This window comes from Chelonoidis abingdonii, chromosome 19, assembly GCF_003597395.2.
Source record: "Chelonoidis abingdonii isolate Lonesome George chromosome 19, CheloAbing_2.0, whole genome shotgun sequence".
Classification (NCBI taxonomy): Eukaryota; Metazoa; Chordata; order Testudines; family Testudinidae; genus Chelonoidis; species Chelonoidis abingdonii.
In genome coordinates this window covers 4,337,255-4,346,762 of record NC_133787.1, presented here as the reverse complement: position 1 = coordinate 4,346,762, position 9,508 = coordinate 4,337,255, and positions in this window count along the sequence as shown.

The following is a 9,508-nucleotide window of genomic DNA, read 5'->3' as shown; positions in this document are numbered from 1 at the left end:
AGGGCTGGATTCAAGACTTGGGATGTTACAGGGCTGCATAAACAGAGGAATTCTGAGTAGGAGCAGGGAGGTTATTTTACTTCTGTATTTGGCACTGGTGCAACCGCTGCTGGAATCCTCTGTCCAGTTCTGAGGCCTACAATTCAAGAAGGTTGTTGATAAATTGGAGAAGGTTCAGAGAAGAGAATGATTAAAGGATTAGAAAACCTGCCTCACAGTGATAGACTGAATTCTTTGAGTCTAGTCTATTTATCTTAACAAAGGGAAGGTTAAGGGGTGATTTGATCACAATCTGTAAGTTCCTCCATGGGAAACAAATACCGGAAATCCATTGGGGATCCCCGCACAGGTTCGGATACTGCTGACTACGCCACTGTGACGGGTTGGACCCCCACTCTTGGGATGCCACCTAATGTACTGGGGTTTCACTGAGCCCCTCCTGCTCCATATTCATATCATAACCATATTTCTATGAAAAGTATGGGATGTAACATCACAATGGGCTCTTCAGTCCAGCGGAGAAAGGTCTAACACGATCTCAGGGCTGGAGATTGAAGTTAAACAAATTCAGACTGGAAATAAGGTGTAAATTGTTAATGGTGAGAGTAATTAACCATTGCAACAATGTAGCAAGGGGCATCACCGACAATTTTGAAATCAAGACAGATGTTCTAACAGCTGCTCTGGGGATTCTGCTGGGGAAGTTCTGTGGCCTGCGGTATTCAGGAAATCAGACTAGTTGATCACAGTGGTGCCTTCTGGCCTCGGAATCTCTGAATCTCTTGTATCTAAGGCCCCGTCTACACTGGCAAGTTTCTGCACAGTAAAACAGCTTTGAGCGCTGTAACTCCCGAGGTGCACACGCTGCCAAGCCACTGAGTGCGCAGAAACTGCACAGCTGCAGCGCTGTAAAAAACCACCCAAGTGGCAGAGAGCTTTCTGCGCCAGGGCTACAGCACTGCGGTGCCAGTGTAGACACCCTGGTCGATTACAGCGCTGCAATTGGCCTCCGGAAGGTGTCCCACAATGCCTGTTCTCACCTCTCTGGTCATCGGTTTGAACTCTACTGCCCTGCCTTCAGGTGACCAACCGTCAGCCCCACCCCATACATTCCTTTGCAAATTTGAAAGTCCCATTCCTATTTGCTCGGTGACGTGTGCAGTGATCTCAGTGCATCTTTCCAGGTGACCATGCCTGCTCCACACACCAGGCGATCCCCCGCTTGGAGCAATGCTGAGCTGAGCTGCTGGACCTCATCGGCATTTGGGGGCAGGAGGCTGTCCAGTCCCAGCTGCGCTCCAGCCGTAGGAATGATGAGACCCATGGACAGATTTCATGATGCATGAGAGAAAGGGGCCATGACAGGGACACACTGCAGTGCAGGGTCAGCACTAAGTTGTTATATGCAAAAACCTTAGTTTTCATGTGCCTAAGTAGTCCCTGGAATCATGGTTCAAGTTTCCTCTCTCTCTTCCTCCCCCCCACCCCAAAATCTGAAGTGGCGCCCTGAGCGAGCCAGGAGGGTGTGGGCTCTGGCAAGAAGCAGCCCCCACATGACAGCGTGAAGCCCTGAGCCACAGGCCGACATCAGGCATCACAAGCCACAGCAGCAGCGCAGATACCTTTCAGGCCACCCTGATTTCTGCGCTGCTGCTGGCGGTGGTGCTGCCTTCAGAGCTGGGTGCCCAGCCAGCACCTGCTAGTATCAGGCCACACGGTCACTGCTTAATTTGTGCCAGGGCTCAGCTCTAGCCTCTGGCATCTCTTTCAATACAAATTAAAGACCAGGAGTGTTTCAGGGGGGCGCCAAAATCCCAGTTCACCCAGGGTGCCATTTTCCCTAAGGCCGACCCTGCATGGAGGAACATTCAGGGCAGGGGGAGGCGCCCGCAGCCACCTGGGGCTGATAGTGGGAACTCACAAAATTGCAGCCAACAAAATTGTGGTGGAACCCACAATCATTTCCAGAGAAACAACTACCTTTCCAGCCTTTTTATAGCAACAACTATTTTCCCGCCTTCCGGTTCAGTATCTCCTGTCCTGTCCTTCCACAAACAGTTGTGCAGGCTTATTCCGCTATGTCTTCAAATCATGTGGTGAAAAGTGGATCGGAACTTGTTGCCAAAAGCTGATCGTGTTCCAAAACGAACGGCAGAGGCTGAAACAACTAAAGTCAATACAGAGAAAAACTTCTGCAAAACCAAGAAAAGACGATGAAGCGTATTTGGATTTTGGTTTCACGTCCATTGCAGTTAACGGAGAAATTAGGCTTTAATGTGTGGCCTGTGCAGTAACGTTAGCAAGCGATCACCTGAAGCCAACCAAATGAAGATGCCGTTTAGAAACAAAACTTGGCAATCTGGTAGGAAAGAGAAGAGATTTTTTTCAAACAAAATGGGAATTTTCTGTAATATTTTGTTTTAAAACTGTGTGTTATGTGCTGCGAGGTTAACGAGGTGGTGGGGAAAGGTTGTTTACTTCTGTCAGGGATCCATAGGCCCAGTGCTCTGGAACAGCCCTTGGAGGTGTGCCAGACCATCTTTAGGGTCTCACTCTTTCACTAGGGCCAGTCACTTGGCTTCACCGTCTCCTTGCACCAAACCTTGCCACCTTCAGCATCCCTGCTTCACACCATGAGCTCCCTTCGGCAAGTCCCCCTGAGCTGGAGATCTGAAAGAGACTTGCACACCCCAAGAGAGCCATGCATCCCCACTTTCTGCATCTGCAGTGACTCTCAGCCGGCATTGTAAAAGCAGCAGGGTTATGGATGTCTGGAACACAGGGTAGAAAGTCCTTGGTTAGCAAAGAGAACAGAAAGTTACAGCATGGGACATCTTGTTCAGCCAAGAGCCTTCTTTAGTCCCAATTCAGGAGAGTCTCCAGCTTCCATCAGCCCAGACTTAACACCCCCTACCTAGCTCCTTCTTGGTCCTTTTTTCTTGTTCCTGGGCAAACATGGCTGGCTTCCTGCAGAACAATGGGCCATCCATGGTGGTTAGTTTCATTATCTTCTCAGACTGTCCATGGACATGGGGCCCAGGTCTCAGATGCTGGGTGTCAGTCACACACCTGTATCTCCAGGTCTCTGAAAAGAGTAAACAACCTTTTCCCACCACCGTGCAACACCCCGGGGAAACTGAGGCACCAGAAGCAAACTCTTTGCCTCTCTTTGGCCATGGGACTCCCATTGTCCTTACCTTGCTCAGCCCCTTCCCCTGGACTAGCCTTGGACCTACAACTCATGCCAGGGCACTGTCGCTGCAAGTGCCCCAGTGGCCCACAGGCCCAACATGCACATCCCTCCCTGTTCTCCTCACAGGTGAGACTCCCTTGGGCTCTTGATCCTTCCCGCTCTCTGGGTGGGGCTTCTGTCTCCCATCCCGGTAGGGCTTGTGTTGCTCCTAGGCATAACATGGCCCTACCCTGGAGCTTTGCTTTTCCTCTCGCTCTCTGCGGCTACCCCTTCCTGCAAGAGTTTGAGTAGCTACAGCTGCTGCTCAGATAGCTGTGCCATACAAGCCCGCAAGTACTCTTGTGCCTCCCATTGTCTCCGGTGGGTTTCGAGTACCTGAAGCAGCAAGGCCTGAAGCCGCCTTTGCTGCTTGTCAGCCCCTTTCCGCAGGGGCACCAGCTCTGGAGTCCAGCCTGGCAATGCACGAGAACCTCAGTAAAGGAGGCCTCTACAAACTCAGGCTCCACTGTCTCAACCTTCAGTGTCCCTCAGTCTCTCAAATTCCTGTAACGGGCAATCATATAGCAGGAGTTACCATGTACCCGTGCTCTCCACCACGTCTAGCTCCACTCATCACCCTGGCGCCTCCTGCTGGTCTTGGGGATTAGCTCTGCAGGTCGGTACACCGACTCCTAGGGGTGCCTCATCCACTGTCACTTCTGCTTCTGGACCCACGTCACTCCACGGACTGTGGGGTTCTCTTCATGACACAACCCTGTGGTTGTGTTGGGATCTGGGTCCCACCTTCCAGAGGAGAGTGTTGCAGTCCAACTATCCTACCACTTCCCCGTAGCCCCAGCACCCTCTTCGCCCGTGCCTCAGGGCCTCAGCCTGCGAATCCCAGCTGCCAGCCAGGAGCTCTTCTCTTGCTCCCCTGGTCCCTGCTAGCAGCACTGCTCTGTCCAGGGTGCTAGCTTCTTTCTGCCTGCCAGGCACACAGGTCTCCCTCCTTGAGCTCCAGGGAGTAACTGCCTCTGCTCTGCCCTGCGGCTCTTCTTATATGGGCCTGCTGAGCCCTGATTGGCTGCTTCCTGCACAGCCTCTCTAAGCCCTATTAACCCCTTGCATGCCAATGTGGGACGGATGCCCCCTCATACAGGGTCAAAGCTGGGCAGGCACATGAATGCATTAGCCCTGTGCAGTGCTGTGTCAGGTTCATGTGCTAAAGGTCTTGCCCTCCCCTGGGGAGAGAAGGGAAGAGGACAGGACAGGGCAGAGAGCAAGGATGCTGCCAGGAGAGGGAGCAGAGTTAGGGGAGGGGCATTGCAGGAGATGGGGCAGAAGATGCCGAGAAGGGAGAGGCAATGAACAAGGGAAGAGCAGGCTCAGAAGGGTGATGGTGAGGGAGGTTAAGGTCCATAGCAACAGTAGAGTTGCCACTTTCCTCATTGCTGGTAACTGGACCCCTGAGGCCCCACCTCCTGCTTCACCCCTTGCCCTCAAGGCCCTGCCCCATCGTTAGCTCCTCGCCCCCCTGTGACAAGGTGGTTCTGGTGGGACCCAACTGAGTGTGCCAATTCAGGACCAATTGCTCAAACAGGACAGTCACAGCCCAAGGCTGGGGTTTTTTCACCTCTAAGGCAAACCAAACCAGCCAGACAAAAAGGACTTCGGTTTCACCCCTCTGGCTAACCACAAGTCACACAAGCAATTTCCTTAGACACTCCAGTCTCCCAGTATCACCACCAGTGCCACTCGTCCTGGGGATGAATGATTATGAAAACCAACACCCCAATAAAAGAAAAAGGTTCTCTCAATCCCAAAGGACCAAGCCCCAGACCCAGGTCAATATGCACATCTTTCCCACAAATCACGCTGTCACCAATCCTTTAGAATCTAAAATCTAAAGGTTTAGTCATAAAAGGAAAAAGATAGAGATGAGAGCTAGAACTGGTTAAATGGAATCAATTACATACAGTGATGGCAAAGTTCTTAGTTCAGGCTTGTAGCAGTGATGGAATAAACTGCAGGTTCAAATCAAGCCTCTGGAGAACATCCCCCACTGGGATGGGTCATCAGCACTTTGTGCTGCTTCAGTTTGTAGCAAAGTCCCTCCAGAGGTAAGAAGCAGGATTGAAGACAAGATGGAGATGAGGCGTCAGCCTTATATAGGCTTTTCCAGGTGTAAGAACCTCTTTGTTCTTACTGTGGAAAGTTACAGCAAAATGGAGTCTGGAGTCACATGGGCAAGTCCCTGCACACTTTGCTGAGTTACAAGGCGTATCTGCCTTCTCTCAATGGGTCAATTGTGTAGCTGATGGTCCTTAATGGGCCATCAAGCAGGCTAAGCAGAGCTAACACCAACTTGTCTGGGATCTTTCCCAGTAACACAGCACAAGTTTGAAATACAGACAGTACACAGCCAATATTCATAACTTCAACTACGAAAATGATACAGACATGCAGACAGCATAATCATAACCAGTAATCCGTAACCTGGTCTTAGACACCTTATATGACCCCCTTTACATAAGATCTGGTGCCACTACAGGAGCTTGGTTGCAACCCATGTTCTACATGGTCCCAGTTTATATCAATAACGTCACACCCCCATCATGCACTGGATCATCACTCGCTGGATCATCTCAAGGAGTCTGCCTGCAAGTAGGAGAGACAGCCCCAGCTGAGCAGGGGCTGACACGGGCTAATGACCTGGTGCCTTACCCCGCCCTGTGGTAACTGGATTTTTTGGTTAGGTGCTATTTAGGGCTGCCAGGTGCCTGGGTTTTGACTGGAAGTCTGGTCGAAACCCAGGCACCTGGCAACCCTTAATGGCACCAGGCACAGAAGCCAAAACCAGACTGCCCCGGTAAAATCCAGACAGGTGGCATCTCTAAGCCCCAGGAGTGAGGGCACAAGAGAGTCAGCGCAGCTTGGAGCCAGCGTCCAAGAGAAGAACTCCCAAGGGGAGGCCGGTGGTGATGGGGCTGTGAAGCTACCAGGGGCAGAGGGAGTACGTGATGGTGCCAACCAGCCCTGGCACTCAGCTGCCATGTTGCGGTGCTGGCATGAGTCAGGGGACCTCCCAGCTGTGTCTGGAGTGGGTGTAGCTCCTGCCCAGCGCTCTGCTCCCTGGAGATGCTGCAGGCAGGGGGCAGCGGCTGCAGCTGCTGAGCAGGAGGCAGCAGGTCAGAGGGCAGTGCTGGCACAGCAGGGCCCTGCTTGGAGCCCTGGGGACACAGCTGGGATCAGAGACCATGGGGAAGCATTGCTGCGTGGGGTCACCATGGGCCTTCCCCCTCCTTCCCACTGGCTTTCAGAAAAACAGGCTGTGTTGACAAAGCCGGCGCTGTCCCCGCTCTCTGGGGCTGCTTTTCCTGGAAGCGACTAGAGAGCGTGTGGAGGCTCATTTAGCTCGTTACCAATGCTGGGGAAGTGCATCGAGTGGACGTTTTTCCCGCAGATTAAAAAGCTTTCAGTGCAGGGCCGGGCCGCCTCCCTCGTTACTGCATTAATGTGTTCCCTGAACCCACTCCTCCCCACAGCATATCCGCAGCACGGGCTGAAAACATCCCTAATGAGCCTGGGATGCAGGGGCCACGCAGGGCGGAGCAGGAATTAGCCGTTCCCAGGGCTGCAGGCAAACTGTGGAAGTGGCAGGCATCCTGCATGCCTGCGTGATGACCCCTTGGGGTCTTGCGCATCGACCCACTGCTGTTAAGACCACATCACACAGGACAGAGTCCACCCAGCAGTTCCCACCTTGGGGAACTCCCCACCCTGCTCCCCAGGGACATAGCAGGCCCAGTAGCTAGCACTTCAGGGAGGGACTGTTTGCACTAGGATGGCAAGAGCTTTTCTGTGAGCTTCCTAGAAGTCCCATCTCTCTCCCTCATGGTGGGGGCACCACAGGTAGGCTCTTCTCCCACACTCCAAGGAGCCTCCTCCAGACTGAGGGGGTCAGCAGTTCCCAGCCGGCTGCAGCTCTGAGTGGCGTCTCTTGCCCATCCACTGGGAAAGCAGTTCAGCCAGACAAGCGGTCACTTGGCACATGGAGCATCTCTGATTGGCTGTTCTTACTCAGGAAGTGGGGAAATGGGGAAGCGCAGCCAATCAGAAAGGATTTCCCTGGTGACCCCCGGGGGATTCCGCTGCAGAAGGGTCTGAAGACCTTTGAAGGTGGCAGGTGTTCCTGCTCCCCAGTAGCTGCTCACCCACTGATGGCCCTCAGCTCTGGTCCCAGCCCAGCCCCACAGCTCCCGTCCGTGCAAAGCAGCCACATGTTAGGATTGAGAGCTCTGTGTTAAGTGACTCCTTGCTGTGCCCTCCTGCCTAGGGTCCTGCCCTCCTTTCCTCAGCAAAGACCCCAAAAAGCTACCAAAGGCCACTTCTCTGCTGCCAGACTCCCAGCCCAGCCATGCCTCGGGCCAGGGCATGGCACTTGGCATGTGGGTGGGTGGCCATGACAATGGGAGGTCATCCTGCTAGGCCATTCTGCAGCGTTTGACTCTGCTGATCGGCAAACATCCCTCCTTATGCAGGCCAGCCTTCCTCCTGCCCACCCACTCAACAGCTATGTTCCCATACAAACTATCTTAGCAGGGAGGTAAGGTTGAAAGCCCATGCCTGTGACTTAGGTACATTACATGTGGGGGCTGTAATTATCCCAAACAAGTATTACAACTCGAGGGAATTCAGTTGTGAGTAACCTTAAAGAAACCACGTGAAGGATGTAAATGCACTCCAGTACCCTTAACTCTGCCCCGCCATTCACTTGTTGTAGAATGACAGGATATCACGGCCTGTGGGCCCAGATTAGAACAAACTGAGTGTTATACACAGTTTGCTTCATTTCTTTTCCTTCATGGTGTTGCTAGGGGAGAGGACTAAGGCCACACATTGCCTTTCCAAAAGATGGCCACTGTCTCTTAGGGTATGGCTGCGCTTGCAGCCATACAGAGCTGCCACGGGAGCGCTCCCGCAGCAGCGTTTTGAAGTGCGAGTGTGGTCCCAGCGCTGCAGGTACTCCACTTCCTTGTGGGGATTAGCTTGGGCACTGTTTACACTGGCACTTTGCAGCGCTGTAACTTGCTGCGCTCAAGGGTGTTTTTTCATACCCCTGAGCGAGAAAGTTGCAGCGCTGTAAAGCGCCAGTATAGCCAAGACCTTAATCTTCCCAATACCAGTGAAACCAAGCTGCCTTCAGGGAAGAAAGTAGTCCCAGGGGCAGGGACCGCTTTTTGTTCTGTGTTTGTACTGCACCTAGCACAACGGAGCCCTGGTCTGTGACGAGCGCACCTAGATGCTATGGTACTACAGATAAATAATGACAATGCTCGTATGCCATCAGGAAGCACTATATGGAGCAAGGGAACGGAGGCCGCAGCTGTCTTTGCTAAGGGAGCAGTATTGCAAACTCCAAGCACTCCAAAAGCACAAGTTAGATCCCAAAAACGGTAAGTCTGGCTTAAAAATCAAGAGAATTTTAAAAACAAAAATTGGGCTCTTTTCATTGGCCTTCTGGTCTCAGATCCTGGAGATGGTGTTTCCAAGCTAATTTCTGCCACCTGAAGGCTAGAACCTCACTTTAAGCAAAATGCAAGTAGAGATTCTCACCTGCAATCATCTTACTCCTGGAGCTGGGGCTTGAAAAACAAAACAAAACAAAAAAAACACAAATATTGTGAGACTTGCATCATGAGAGTCAGCAACACTGGGTCTCAGACACCCTGAAAACAATGGGAGATGGTGGAAACCCGGTGGGTTTCTCTGAAAAAGAACACCGCTCACCAGTCCCTGCTGATGACGAAACTTTCAGTTATGAAGAATAACAGCAAAAAATGACCATTAATCATATTTTTGCCCCAGACTACCCAAATCTGCTCGAGTCACCACTCAGCCCGTGGAGATCACCTGTGCCAAACAGGCTGATACAGGATGCTAAATTTCTTAGAGACAGTTTTAAAACAGATTTTAACTCATAGCTGACTGTAAGTCACTTGTTCAGTACCCAGAGGAAGTGTGGTCAGTCTGGGGAGGGTATGCTATTCTTCAGACATAACCAGCTCAGGCCAGGACCGGTGCCTCCACGCTGAAGCAGCCAGCCGAGGTAATGAGCTAAAAGGAGCTGATGTGCCAGCAGCATGCAGATGACACCCAGCTGTCTATCCCCCTTACAACAGCACCGGGTTCCAGCTTCCCAAATGGGAAGACCGACGGCTGAGAACAACGCTGGGTGAAGCTGAACCCAGACAGGACGGAGGCCATGCTGCTCCAAGAGCTCACCTCGTCCATGACAGCTCTCACCCCAATGGCATCTGTGGATCCTCCCCAGGA